The sequence below is a fragment of the Schistocerca serialis genome, chromosome 10 (genome assembly GCF_023864345.2).
Source record: "Schistocerca serialis cubense isolate TAMUIC-IGC-003099 chromosome 10, iqSchSeri2.2, whole genome shotgun sequence".
In the NCBI taxonomy this organism is placed as follows: Eukaryota; Metazoa; Arthropoda; class Insecta; order Orthoptera; family Acrididae; genus Schistocerca; species Schistocerca serialis.
Window position 1 is genome coordinate 177826776 of NC_064647.1, and position 14918 is coordinate 177841693.

A 14918-nucleotide genomic window follows, 5' to 3' on the forward strand; every position below is an offset into this window, starting at 1 on the left:
CACTGGGGCAACTTACCACTAACTCTGAGTTGGGTGACTCAAGTCTCCTCTGTTTTTTGGAGGGCCACACAGGTCGCCTTGCAGAACCTGACAGCCACATTAAGACTGGTGGTGACGGAAGGGTTCCACGTGCAGTCGCCGGCCGCAAGACGTGCGCAGTGGCGATAAGTAGAGGCGGCGGTGGCGCTGGCTGTGGCGGCGACAGCCAATGGCGAGGTCCGTCCTTGCCTGGGCCGGCTGCAAGCTGCTGGCTGCTAGCAGGGCTCCAGACTACCTGTCAGTGGGTGGCGGGCAGCGAGCGCGGGTGCACCACACACACTGCCGGGTGAGTACTCGAGTACCTGCACTAGTTGCACCGCCATGACTAGCGATGGCAGGTTGGTTACACCCTGGAGTAGTTTTCCTTTTGAAATTTATCGTCATCTCTTAGGTTACCATGCTTTAGGTTAAAGTTTGGTTTGGGGAAAGATAGTTGAACTTTTCCAGTATTAAAATTCACGCATTTAGCATAGCATTATAAGTGAGGTCGCCACAGACGTGTGAAACAGACGCCTGTTGCAGCCGCGCGCTGTGCCAGCAGACGCCACGGTCTTTTGCTTTTATCCAGTTGCCTGCCTCTTCCGCCACTTCTGCCGCTCCCTTGATCTTCATCTCCGCCTTCACTGACGTTGAGGTCTTCACCGTCGTCCTGGCAGGAAACCCTTACAAGGTACTGCCACCCAGGTCAGGTTAACCGAGGTTTTCTGACGAGGTCTTACTCCACGCCCTCCTCCTTTTTCGAGTCACTACATGGAAACGTTTTTATTTTTTATTTCCAGTTTTTACGTTACCGGCACTGCAAATAAACATAAATAATGCTCAATATACCGCTTTTTCATAAAAGGCATGAAAAGGAAGCTCAAAGGAGAATTTAGGAGATCACATAAATATCCAGGAAAGAATTGTACGAACGGCGTCGACGAGAGCTCTGACAAGAACTACCCGGGGAGGTATTGTAATTAAAGAGAACAGGAATTTTTACACCTACAAGAGAGTACTGGCTGTTTCGGACCGAGGATACAAAAAAACGTGTATCACTACGCTGAAAATGTAGATATACATGAAATGTATTCCCAGTTGCGATATGGACAGCCATCAGCCGTATAATAGGAGGACGACAGTCAAAATTTGTGCCAGACAGAGACGAGAACTCTGATTTCCCACTTATAGGGAATGGATGCCGTACCACTGGGCTATCATAGCACGATCCGAGGCCGGACGCAAACTTCCATATGTTGTCGACAACGTGTCTACAACCTGTGCTCGTACATCCATTATGTATGTTCCCGTGCAGTGGAGACATTTTTATTTGGAAGTCGCTTACCCGCTTTGCGCAGACACAGACGATACTGCAGTGCCCGTCTTGTTCAGAAATACGATGTGCAGTTCCTGCATGTCCGAAGAAGGATTTCCATCATACGGGATTTGATTCCCCCGTGATCGTCAGATAAATAATATATCCTCAGATAAATAATTTGATCAAGACAGCTCTTATCTCATCGACATAGAAAAAGAAATCGCGTCCCTAGAAGTCTGCCACCACCCATTCTCGTCAATATTTGACTAAAATGTGCGGTACGCCTGGCTTGCGGCAAACTGTGCTACAAAACAGAAGCTTCTATGAGTGTAAGGCAAGTATGCTCTCCTACAAAAAATGTAAAGCAACCACATAACAGTAAAAGTGGGCGGTCATGAGATCTCCAGAAAATTACAGCTATTCCCTCATTTTACAATCAATATCACCCGAGCATGTGTGAATCGTGCATGGTAAAATAATAAAAGTATCTAATTTTGTATTCGAAGTTCACCTGTACGCAGTACAATGCCTTCCTGGAAATTTATCCGCAGTCTCAAATTTGCCTTTCCTTTCCATACCTTTAATGAAAATGTTAGTAAGTACAATATATTGAGCATTATTTCGATTAATTTGTAATGTTTGTAACATAAAAATCTGAAAATTAAAAAAAATGTTTTTGCGTACGGGCTCGATCCTACGACCCTCGGAGTATCGTTCTGTACTCCTTCCACTGACCTAGCCACCGTCTGAAAACTGTACCGCCCTACAGTAATGTCCATTATATACCGGGATATAAATTGCTTTTTTGTGAAATAATCTTCCTTTGTTTATAAAAATTGAGAATCAAATCGGTGTACATATCGCCCGTCATCCATACTTTTCTGTTTACCGTGCATTCGACGGGTAATATTTTTAAGACACGGCGATTTTAATTTATTCATGAGAATAATTTAATTTATTCATGAGAAATAAGCTGAATTTATTACGCAAAGGTCGCGGCTAATTATTACCAAAATTCTCATTATAGTTTCTGGAATATTAACTGCGAAATTCAGATGTGACGGTAATCCACAAACAATTTTCTTATATCAACGCTTGTTATGAGTCTACCGACCATCAAGAAAAACTGTAAAAAATACGTCAGCAAAATACGCGTTCATCTTGCCTCCATTTGGTAACAGAGACCTTGTCTATTTCGTTAGAATTTTTGTACCTTTTTCATGCAACTCATTCGGAATGTAACTAGTATTTGTAGATTATGATGGATTTTTTTTGGGGGGGGGGGGGGGGGGTAGGTGGGGTTACTGTCTCATATGAAGATGGCAGGTAATGGTAATGTGAATGTTTATAAGAATCAATGACGATATTGATGGAATAAACTATTGTCTGATTATTAAGATATCTTATATCCAGTTTGACAACAGCGTCAAAAGAACGGTATGTTTTTTTTCCAAATCCATCGGAATTTCATCTTAGCAGAACAGTAACCATTTCGTCGGGGGCCTCACCACTTTCCTCGCTCCCGCTAAACAGTGACTTAGGACGTAATTGCGCTAACACAGATCTATTGCCGGCCGGGGTGGCCGAGCGGTTCTAGACGCTTCAGTCTGGAACCGCACGACCGCTACGGTCGCAGGTTCGAATCCTGCCTCGGGTATCGATGTGTGTGATGTCCTTAGGTTAGTTAGGTTTAAGTAGTTCTAAGTTCTAGGGAACTGATGACCTCAGATGTTAAGCCCCATAGTGCTCAGAGCCATTTGAACCAATTGTTGAACCGATCTTTTGTTATTTTCTAGATCTACATCTTCATCTGCATCGCCATTTCACAATTCACACTTCAGTCCTTGGCAGAGAGTGCATCGAACCATTTCGGGCTACTTCTCTACCGTTCCACTCTCGACTAGCGAGTGTGAAATACTTTACATGCTGAGAAGAATGTTGGTGACTGAAATTTCGTGAAAAGGTCTCACCGGAATGACAGACGCCTTTGTTCCAATGGCTGACACCCGAACTTGCGTATCATCTCTCCATTTTACGACAGCAGAAAACGAGCTGCTCTTCTTTGAACTTTTTAGATTTTCTCCGTCAGCTGTATTTGGTTAGGAGCCCATACTACCTGTAATGTAGACAGTCTACTTAGTAGAAATGTTTCACCTTCTTTCTACCAATGAAACACAGTCTTTGGTTCACTTTCTCCACAGCATTCTCTATGTGATGATTCGAGTTTGTCGTTCATAATTGCAATCCCTACGTATTTTGTTCAATCCACAGCCTTTAAAGTTTTGTAATTAGGGTGTGACCGAAATTTAACGGCTTTTTTTGGTGCTCATGTAGAGGAAAACAGACTTTTTATTTTTTTTTAGAGTCAATCAGCAACCACCCACCACGATGCTTTAAACAGTGGAAGTCCCGCGTACAGAAACCCCTTCAAACGTCTAATTACTTTACAAATGAGTTAATATGTTAAATATTTGATGTTAAGCGTGAAAGCAAGAAAAAGTTTAGAAGGGGTTCGAAATTACGTTTCAGGTCTGTTGGAAGTCACTAAGTGTTCTCACTATGAAACACTGGGTCAATATTGTCTGGGTTATTCGCTCTCCGTTGTAAGCAAAAGCTCGGTGGTTTTGACGTCATATCTCCTGAACTGTGTGTAGGAAAAAAATAGCATTTTCCCTGTACAATTCAGAGGTCTATGCGGTTACTGTCTGGCAATATGTTTTGCGTGAAGAGTTAGTAATAAAGAAGTAATAAATCAAAACACCATGCGTAAGTTTAACTGCATGAACAACGAAAACGTAGTAAATGCCAAAATACTTCCAATTACTGTTTTGTGGCTGGGTGTGAACGAGAAGAAGTTCCGTGAGGGTTTTACATTTTGTGTAATGTTTGTTGAAAGCTGCTATCATTCTCATGCAAGGTTGAATATAGTCTCGATAATTTGCGCGCCGCGAGTTAGGCTGTCTGAAGAGATACACACGACTGCAAACTGTAATATTTATCCCATTTTGTTAAACGTTTAACATAAGGCTATACACCTTAATCAGTAGATTGTGATAGCATTTTAAATTTCCAAATTAGATCAATAATTGCGATATAGCAGTGCCTGTGTTATTCCGAATTACGATGCAACGTACCTTCGGACATGCATACATATGGAAGATCGGGTGTGGTCGTGAGGAGTGATCGGATAGCCTAATGGCAAAGTTGGCACGGTAGCTCAGCTTGTTCCGTCAGAGGATTAGCTGCCCTCTGTAACAAAAAAAAAAACTGAGTGAATGGATCAACGAAGAACTTGATCGGGTGTCACGGGACGTCCACTCTGAAAAAACTCAACGATCAATAATGAATAAAATGACATGGTAAGGTAGCCGCTCGCGATAAGCGGGAATTCCAGGTTCGAGTCCCTGTCAGACAAAAATTTTCATTGTCGTCATTCCGTTATACAGATGATGGTTGTCCATATTGGCAACTGCGAATACATTTCATGTAGGTCAATAATTATACGAAATATCACAATGACTGTACTAAACGACAGCGTCGTCTGCAAACCATGTACAAGGGCTGACGAGATTGCCTCGTAAATCGGTTATACAGGTTAGGAACAGCAGACGGCATACAGCACTTTCTTGGGGAACACCAGATACTTCCGATTCATTCGATGAGTTTTCATCAGTACTAATATTTACCTCTTACACGCCAGAAAAAATTGAAGAAATAAAAGTCCATGATGATATCGGGTCACTATTTAACTAGTTGGGTTTAATAGCATGTTTGTATCTGCGCGGCCCCAAGAATCGCACTCTCTTTTCCGGCAGAACCAGAACAATCAGGATAGGAGCTTAAGTGTACACTGAAAACATATATTCTGTGCTGAAATCAAGACATTTGAAGAAACTGCGTTTTCTGTTCATTTACTGTTAGCGGTTATGAGCGCCAGAACAGTCGAATATCTGGACAGCACCTTTGTGGCCGCGCAAGCAAAATATATCGAGACATGAACTGTGCGCTATATTTCTAGCGAGTAATCGTCTTCACTCACACGAACACCCTGACAGAAGTACATACCAAGACTCAGCTGCCAAATATTTGTTTAGGACATTTTACCTGGAGATTGGTTTGAGTGTCATGTGTGTGTGTGTGTATTGTGTATTGCCGGCCGGGGTGACCGAGCGGTTCTAGGCGCTACAGTCTGGAACCGCGCGACCGCTACGGTCGCCGCAGGTTAGAATCCTGCCTCGGGCATGAGTGTGTGTCATGTCCTTAGGTTAATTAGGTTTAAGTAGTTCTAAGTTCTAGGGAACTGATGACCTCAGAAGTTAAGTCCCATAGTGCTCAGAGCCATTTGAGCCATTTTGTATTGTGTATTGAACCGGGGACCTATAAACGAGGAAGAGGCTTCGTTCCGCTGTAGCCCTCAGTGGTTCACAACCTCACAACAGGCCACAGCAGTCCACCCGCCCCATCGCCGCCCCACACCGAACCCAGGCCCAGGATTATTGGGCGGTTCGGCCTTCGGCCCCAGCGGACAACCCCCTGACCCCTCCTCCCTCCCGCGGGAATGTCTCATACCAGACGAGTGTAACCCCTATGTTTGCGTGGTACAGTAACTATGGTATACGCGTACGTGGAGACAGTGTTTGCGCAGCAATCGCCGACATAGTGTAACTGAGGCGGAATAAGGGGAACCAGCACGTATTCGCCGAGGCAGATGGAAAACTGCCTTAAAAACCATCCACAGACTGGCCGGCGCACCGGACCTCGACACTGCTCCGCCGGGCGGTAAGCAGCGCTTAGGCAGCGTGGCAAGCCAGGCGGGCCTAGCCACACAGTACTAGGCACGATTCTGTTGGAGGTGCAATGCCCTTGAATTCCAGCGATCTCCGAATTCACAAATGCAGCCGGTTATAGCGCGCAGTTTCGTTTGCACGTCGGTTCACAGCCTCGATATATTATTCAAATGAAAACATTGTCCACAATTTTCTTCTTTAGGGCCAGCAGCGTAATATATGCCTGATAACGACATGATCATTATAGTAGACAGAGCAAATAGCTGCTTATAATACGTAATACTTATTTACGATAAAGTGTTTCGGCTTAATCGGCATTTTCAGGTACGTGCAATTACAATTTTGGTGAGAACAGGTATGGATGCCAATATCATTCATATTAAAGTATCTGTCTTGTACTCACGTCTAGATTGATGCCACGTCCATATTTCGTCGTAAGTGGGCTCTTTGTAACTATCACTGCTTTAATAACATCGTAAATGATGTCAAGATGTTGAAAATCAACTGTTAATCACGACATGACAGCAGTTTGACAGTTCCACTCTTACGATTCTAAATGTTTACAAAGATTTTGCAGATGATCAGTGATATTATTTTATTTACTAAAATTTGTTGCGATTATCTTTGGTTGTTGCGTATGTCACTTCCGATTTATCCATATTCGTGTTCTAGAAGTTCAATAGTTTTTAAGGTAATACTTGTGTCTACAACCTGTATGTTCGTTAAATATTTTCAGTGTACATACAAATTTCTAATTCCAGAAAGATGTTCATTGCAAAACATTTTGGTAGGCCTATTCTATGCAGAATCTGTAGTGAATTTTCGACCGTATCAGCAGTGTGATTTTGATTTTTCAAGTGTAGATAGAAGATCGACTGATTATATTAGCTCTTTCTAATGAGTTCTTTATACGTTAAAATTTCTTCCTGTTTGGCCAATTTAGAAGCTATTACAGCCCCCCCCCACCCCACCCATGTGATTCTATACGTGCCAGTGGTGTATTTCGATGTCCTAGTGGTGGCGGAACGTAATTTTATTGAAAGGTTGCTATTGGTTCGAAAGGCTAGTTGAATATTCGTGGCTTTAAAAAATCCATTAATTCTGTTGGAGATTCCACAAAGGTATTCTGCTACGTATCTTATTTTCTGTGTCAGTGATGTTTCTGGAGGTAGGTATATCTCGCTGTGTATTGTGTTCCGCTTTGGTATTTTACATTTGTAATATAACTTTGTGGTTATGTTTGGATCAAAATCATTTATGTAGGCTATATAACCAACGAACGAATTTTTGGATTTTATAATGGGAGGTTATTTAATCTATTAATCAATGAATGGAAAAATGATAGTTTATGAGCCATTAGATGACAGCAATTGGCGCGTGTAATATTGTCAGTAGTGATGTTCTTTCTAAAGACATCAAATGCGTGGCGATTATTATTTTTGCCAACTGTGAGGTCTAGATAGTTAATGGTATTGTCTTTCTCAGTTTCCTTGGTCAATTTAATTCTAGGGTGCAGTTGGTTGAGTTTGTGGTGGATATTTTCAATATCTGCGTGGCTGCGATCTACCAACACGAGGGTATCATCTACAAACCTAAAATAGTATACAATTTGGTTGAGAGTAGGCCAATCTGAGTTAAAGAATTTCTCTTGCAGAGAATTTAGAAAAATATCGGTTAATGTGCCTGCTACATTATCAGCCGTGGGTACTCCATCTACTTGGGTATACATTTTGTTGTTACATTCAAAATAATATTGTGCAAATACTATTTCCAAAAGATTTATAAATTCAAGACTTCCAGTCATGGATATTTCCCTATGTTTTGACAGGCTATACGTTATTATTTGGATTGTTTCCTGTACTGGCACATTGGTGTATAGATTAGAGACATCAAATGAAGTTAATTTACCATTAGGTGGTATGTCTTTTATCTATCTTGCCAGAGTATGCGAATTTTTGATTATATACTTTTTGTTGAAAGTATAAAGTATTGTTATTAGTGTGTTTAGTTTTTTGCTTATCAAAATGATGGGCTATTTATGCATTTAATTATGGGCCGAATCGGAACCGTCCGTTTATGTGTCTTTGGATAGGCTCGTAATTTTGGTGTAGTTGAATTCATTACCGTGTATGTTCTTTTTTCATGTTAAGTGAGAATGGTATTACAGTTTTTAATGGCTTTGTTTATTTTAGCTGCAAACTTATTGGTAGGGTTGTGTGGCAATTCTGTGATATTGTACACGAGAAAATACAAAAAATATTAAACGAACATACAGAATTTAGACACAAGTACTACCTTAAAAACTTTATTGAACTTTTAGAACACGAAAATGGATAAATCGGAAGTAACATACGCAACAACCAAAGATAATCGTAACAAATTTTGGTTAATAAAATAATATCGCTGTTCAGATGCACAATCTTTGTAAACATATAGCGTCGTAAGAGTGGAACTGTCAAACTGCTGTCACGTCGTAATTAACATCTTATTTTCAACATCTTGACATCATTTACGATCTTCTTACAGCAGTGACAATTACAAAACAGTCCACTAACGACGCAGTATGGACATCAATCTAGGCGTGAGTACAAGACAGCTACTTTAAAATGAATGACATTGGCATCCACACCTGTTCTCACCAAAATCTTAATTGCAGGTACTTGAAAATGGCGATAAAGCCGAAAGAGTCTGTCATAAATAAAGATTACTTATTATTAGCAGCTGTTTGGTGTATATACTCTCACAAAACATTATCCCTTATGAGCTATATAGTTTCGAGATTTATTTCGAAACATGTAAAATAAACTTAGAAAGTGTGCAACAAAATTATCTGGACAGCCCTGTGTAATACGGTACTGATCGATGGATATCACGAGAGGCGGTCCCTCCAGTATAAAAGGTGGTGGAGAGTGTTGTGTTGTTAGTAGATGAACGGTAACAAGAGCGGGTACTTGAGGAGAGCTCAGTGAATTTGAAAGTGAGTGGGTGTCATCTGAGTGACAAATCCATCAGCGACATTTCAATACTTCTAAAACTGCCCAAGTCGGCTGTTGATGATGGGACTGTGAAATACAAACGTGACGGCACTACCGAAAATGAACAAAAACCAGAGAGATCTCATATACCAACGGAAAGGGACCGTCGAGCATTGCAGCGGGTGGTCGTACAAAATTGCACGAAATCGCCGAAAGGAACCACTCGTGATTTCCAAAGTGCTAGCAGCAGTCCAGCTAACATGGTGATTGTGTGTAGAGAGTTAAAAATAATGGAATACAGTGGCCGATCTGCTTCTCATGAGCCACGCATTCCTGTGGTCGGTGTTAAGCGACGCTTGAGGTGGAGTACAGAGTGACGTCACTGAACAGTGGGTACCGGAGACGAGTTCCAATCTGATGGAAGGGTTGCGTTAGGCTGAACGTTGCCTGCCATCTTGGGTAGTGTCAACAGTGAAGTTTGGACGAGGAGGTGTTTTTCCTTGTAAGGATGTGGTCCCCTCACTGACTAATGGAAACGCTAAATTCGAAAGGATACGAACGCACAGGGTGATTTTTTCCACAGTGTACATACTCCAGGCACTGATCGACGAGAGGATACGGAATAAAAAAGGTCTAGTGAACTTAAGTCCGTAAATGCATGGTTTCCATGCTAGAGACCATTTATTCAGACATTCATACAGAGACTGTGGTCTAATACGCGCTGTACCATGCTGCTAGAGTTAATGTATGGTTTCCATGTGCCTCAAAGCATGGGGGTATGCACCGTAGCGTGTTCTGTCTCACTCATTCACGTCGGCCAGGCCGCATCCAGTGTCAAAGGCAGCATGAATATGCCGTTCCAGTGTCTCAACATCTGGAATGGGCTCTGCATACACGATACTTTCGAGATGGTCCCATAACAGAAATGCCACGGATTGAGAGCCGGTGAACGAGCAGGCCACGAATTTGGACACCCTCGTCCGACCCGACAAGGGAAGACACGATTCAGATGAGTGCGGGCGTTAACGGCGAAGTGGGCCGGAACACCATCGTGTAACAGCCACATAATCCTTCGAATCGTCAATGGCACTTCTTCCAGCACGGGAGCCAAAGTCACCTGCAAGAAACGCAGATGGTTCGAGCCTGTTTGGCGACGTTGAAGGAAGATTGGTCTCAAAATACTGCCAACAATTATCCCGGCCCACACATTCCGGCTGCAACGACGCTCACGATTCGCTGTCACCATACCATGGGGGTTCTGCACACTATCCCACATGTGACGGTTATGTAAGCTGACGATACCACTTCGCTTAAAGATGACCTCATCTGTGAATGGGATGGATGACACGAATTCCGGAACCGTGGTTGCCTGATGAAGAAATCAGTGGCAAAACAGTTCATGATGTGGAAAGTCTGTCGCTAGTAAGCCCTGCGACGCTGTAAGTGATAAGGATAATAGCAACTGTTATGGAGAATGTTCCACACGGTCGTCTCGCTTATACTGTACACGGGCCAACTGCTTGGGCCGCGCGACGTAGCCGTGCGGTCTACGGCGCCTTGACACGGTTCGTGCGGCTGCCGCCGTCGGAGGTTCGAGTCCTCCCTCGGACATGGGCGCGTGTGTTGTCCTTAGCGTAAATTAGTTTAACTTAGATTAAGTAGGGGCTTAGGGACCGATGTCCTTAGCAGCTTGGTCCCATAGGAACTAACCACAAATTTCAAAAAAAAAAAAAATCTCTCGATACTGACACAGTATTAATCACATTTTCCTGCAAGTAGGGTGTCCGAACATTTCGGGTACGTCCTTAATGATATCCTGCTTCCTGAAACGACCCTGTACGGCATGATGTATGAGGAACACTACCACCCTGTAGCAGGTAATCACGCATACTGTAACTGTGGCTGCATGGTACAGCGCGTATCAAACCGCACTCTCTGTAACAAAGTATGACTGAATGAATGGTCTCTAGCATGGAAACCATACATTTCGGAACATAAGTTCATTAGACATTTCCTTTTTTGTTCCCTGGAGTTTTTACACGGTGGAAAAAATCACCCTGTATATTACAGCTTCGTGTACTGCGGACTGTAGAGGAACTGTTCGCAGCTGATGATTTTCATGTCATTGCGCCCCGTCATATCGCAGCAACTATGGGGCAATGATCTGTGGACAATATCATTCCTGAAATGAGCCGACCTGTACCTGATGGACGACGTTTGGAGTGAGTTACAACGTCGACTCCGTTACAGACCCCGACGTCCAACATCGCTACCTTCCCTAGTTTCAGCTCTTGAGGAAGGATGGGCTACATTCCCTACACAGACATTCAGACGGTCCTTTCGAAGTGTTCCTAGCAGCGTTCAGGCCAGTCATAAAGGTGAAGGGTTGATGCACCCAGCGTTAATACCCACTAATAGGTGTTCGGATCAGATAGTGTGCAATCCCTAACACACCATGTTTTCCTATTAGGAGGACCTACAGTTTGGAATGGTAACAAGTCACGGTATTACACCGCTTTTCAGCATTTCTTCAAATACGTGATTAGTATCGGTTGAAAATCCTAGCACTGACCTGAGGATCGAACCCCATACCGTTGCATACGTACGCTGGCAGTGAACCACGCGAGACCAACTATAAATATTTGCAATCACTTGATTCGTGCCGAAGTTTTCGGGAAACAACCTCTGGTTGTAAAGTAAGTGTCGGAACATGAAACTGTCGAGAATCCCTTTGTGACACTCGCAACTCATAGACTTTGACCTGAAAACTACCGAGCCACGGGCCCGCTATCAAATGATAAATGAAAGGGTAAGCAACCAACAGCAACTAGCGGGCAGCGCACAATTAACTGACGACATCTAGGGTGCCTGCAGAAGCTGCAGCCGTGTTTTGAATGCGAGAAACTACGGCACGGAAAAGTTTCACGTCGTGAGCCTCGCCATGTGTAAACACGGTCCACACTGCGAAACGTACGGCGCGAAGCAGTTTTCGTCATTCAGTAGGTTTTCGGGCGCCCATCAAAGAATTTTGCTTCTCTAGTTTCAGGAAGTTGACAGGTCGCAATTTGTTGAGCAGAGCACCTGTATGTAGCATTCAAAATTACGCTCGTGAAACGGGCTTCGGGTCGAGAATTCTTGTGTGATCTATTTCAACCTAGCACTCACCATAGCTCCTAGTAGTGACTGCACAAGGCACATTGCTCAGAAAAGGCCTTAGTACATGTTTGAGGTAGATACACAGGGTCCATCAAAGAGACCTGCCGCATTTCATAAAATATTTACAAACAGACAAACAAGATAAAGAGAAAATACTTTTACTTGTGAACAAAAAATAGTATGACATTTTGCTGGTTTTAAAAAGGATTCCCGGTAAATGGCGTCATCCATTGTTGGCACACTGATGGAAGTGTTTCCGGAAGTTGTCCATAGTTCTTCACGCCATTTCTGTGGAACGCAGCAGCCACATCTTGGAAGAGAAACTTGAAGTGTCCCCAGAGGAAGAGGTGATAAATCGGGTGACTTTTGGCGCAAGACAATGAGTCCACGTGAAGAGAGAAGACGTCATGGAAACAACTCTCTCAAAATTCCTAGGGAACGCCGAGAAATGAAAGCTGTGGATCTCTCTTGTTGGAAACAAACTTCTCCCTCTTCATGTTCGATAACAAATTGATTTAACTTAGGTCAGCAGAAGCTATCCATCATGAGACAGTAACGATTTGAATTAACCATTATAGTTACGCCATCTTCTTCGAAAAAGGTCTTCGGAACTGTGCACAAAATTTAACAATGGTGCACGTAACTTTCGCATGGCTGTGAAGTGTTCGTTGGTGAAGTTTCTGAGGATTTTCTGCTGCCCAGTAGCGGAAATTTTGTTTATTTGCGGTGACTGACGGATAGAAGTGAGCCTCATCAAAAGAAATTTAAAAAAAGCGCAGGGAAACGGTTCTGAAGAATTTCGTCAAACACAGCTCTGCGAGTTTCAAAATCTCTCTCACTTAATTCTTGGGTAACAACACTTAATATGATGCATGTGAAGATGTCTGTGCAAGAGTCTTCTCACAATCCCAGGGCAGTTTCACGTTTGAGTCTGAATACTTTGGAGATTGCTGGACCGACTCTTCCAGTTTCCTGCAGAACCTGACGAGGTAAAGTTTGATACCCCAGCTCGAATAGTTTTTCTATCAGGAAGAGAATCATGCAGACCAAGTTCGAAGCGAATTCGAAATGCACGCCGAGTAATAATCAAAGAGCCAAAATTAAGAATATACTCCTGCGCAACTAACGCACGATCGTCATCTAGTCAAGTCATCGCTCCTACTGAAAGCGGCAGGTATACCGCTATCGATCGATACATGCTTCCCACCACAGTTCACTGACGTCTCCAAATACTGGATGTCTTATACGACCTGAGACTTCCCCGGCGTATATGACGTTTCCAAGTTTCTCGGGTGTACTGCCGGATGCAATCGTCGAAGGTCCACGATATTTCGGTGAACAACTGTTCAGGTGCACTAACGGATCTATCAGTACCTCCTGATGATGGTGGAACGGTTGCTCGCCGAAATGTGGACCTTCGACCATTGCATCCCGCAGTACACCCGAGAACGAAATTCTTTCTTGAAATATGGCAGAAAATCCGAAGAGATTCTGGCCATACATAAAGCACACCAGTGGGAAGACGCAATCAGTACCTTCACTGCGTGATAACAACGATGAAGTCACTGATGACAGTGCCACTAAAGCAGAGTTATTAAACACGGTTTCCCGAAACTTCTTCACCAAAGAAGACGAAATAAATACTCCTGAATACCAATCAAGAACAACTGCCAAGATGAAAAACGTAGAAGTAGATATCAAAAAAATGGTTCAAATAGATCTGAGCACTATGGGACTTAATTGCTAAGGTCATCAGTCCCCTATAACTTAGAACTACTTAAACCTAACTAACCTAAGGACATCACACACATCCATGCCCGAGGCAGGATTCGAACCTGCGACTGTAGCGCCTAAAACCGCACGGCCACTCCGGCCGGCAAGTAGATATCCTCAGTGTAACAAAGCAGTTTAAATCACTTAATAAAGGCAAGGCCTCCGGTCCAGATGGTATAATAGTCAGATTCCTCTCAGAGTATGCTGACAAAATAGCTCCATATTTATCAGTTATTTACAACCACTCGCTCGCAGAGAGATCCGTACTCAAAGACTGGAAAATTGCTCAAGTCACACCAATACCCAAAAAGGGAGGTAGGAGTAATCCACTGAATTACAGGCCTATAACACTAACGACGATTTGCAGTAGGGTTTTGGAACATATACTGTATTCGAACATTATGAAGTACCTCGAAGAAAACGATTTATTGACACAGTCAGCACGGATTAAAAAAATATCGTTCTTGTGAAACACAACTAGCGCTTTATACTCATGAAGTAATGAGTGCTATCGATAGGGGATGTCAAATTGATACCATATGTTTAGATTTCCAGAAGGTTTTCGACACCGTTCCTCACAAGCGTCTTCTAACCAAACTGCGTGCCTGCTGAGTATCGCCTCAGCTGTGCGACTGGATTCGTGATTTCCTGTCAGAAAGGTCATAGTTCGTTGTAATAGACGGAAAGTCATCGAGTAAACCAGAAGTAATACCCGGCGTTCCCCAAGGAAGTGTTATAGGCCCTCTATTGTTCATGATCTATATTAACGACACAGGAGACAATCTGAGTGGCCGTCTTAGATTGTTTGCAGATGATGCTGTCATTTAGCATCTTGTAAAGTCATCAGATGATCAAAACGACTTGTAAAATGATTTAGATAAGATATCTGTA

The 14918-nt window shown here is 43.0% G+C and overlaps 1 long non-coding RNA gene across 1 annotated transcript in view; it reads left to right on the forward strand.

The window, feature by feature from the left end:
- Positions 1 to 225: 225 nt before the first annotated feature.
- Positions 226 to 14918, forward strand: part of LOC126425271 (uncharacterized) — an 89725-nt gene continuing 75032 nt past the window's right edge. The window contains exon 1 of the long non-coding RNA XR_007576275.1: positions 226 to 325. This is a non-coding gene — a long non-coding RNA (uncharacterized LOC126425271). The remainder of the gene's footprint in view (positions 326 to 14918) is intronic.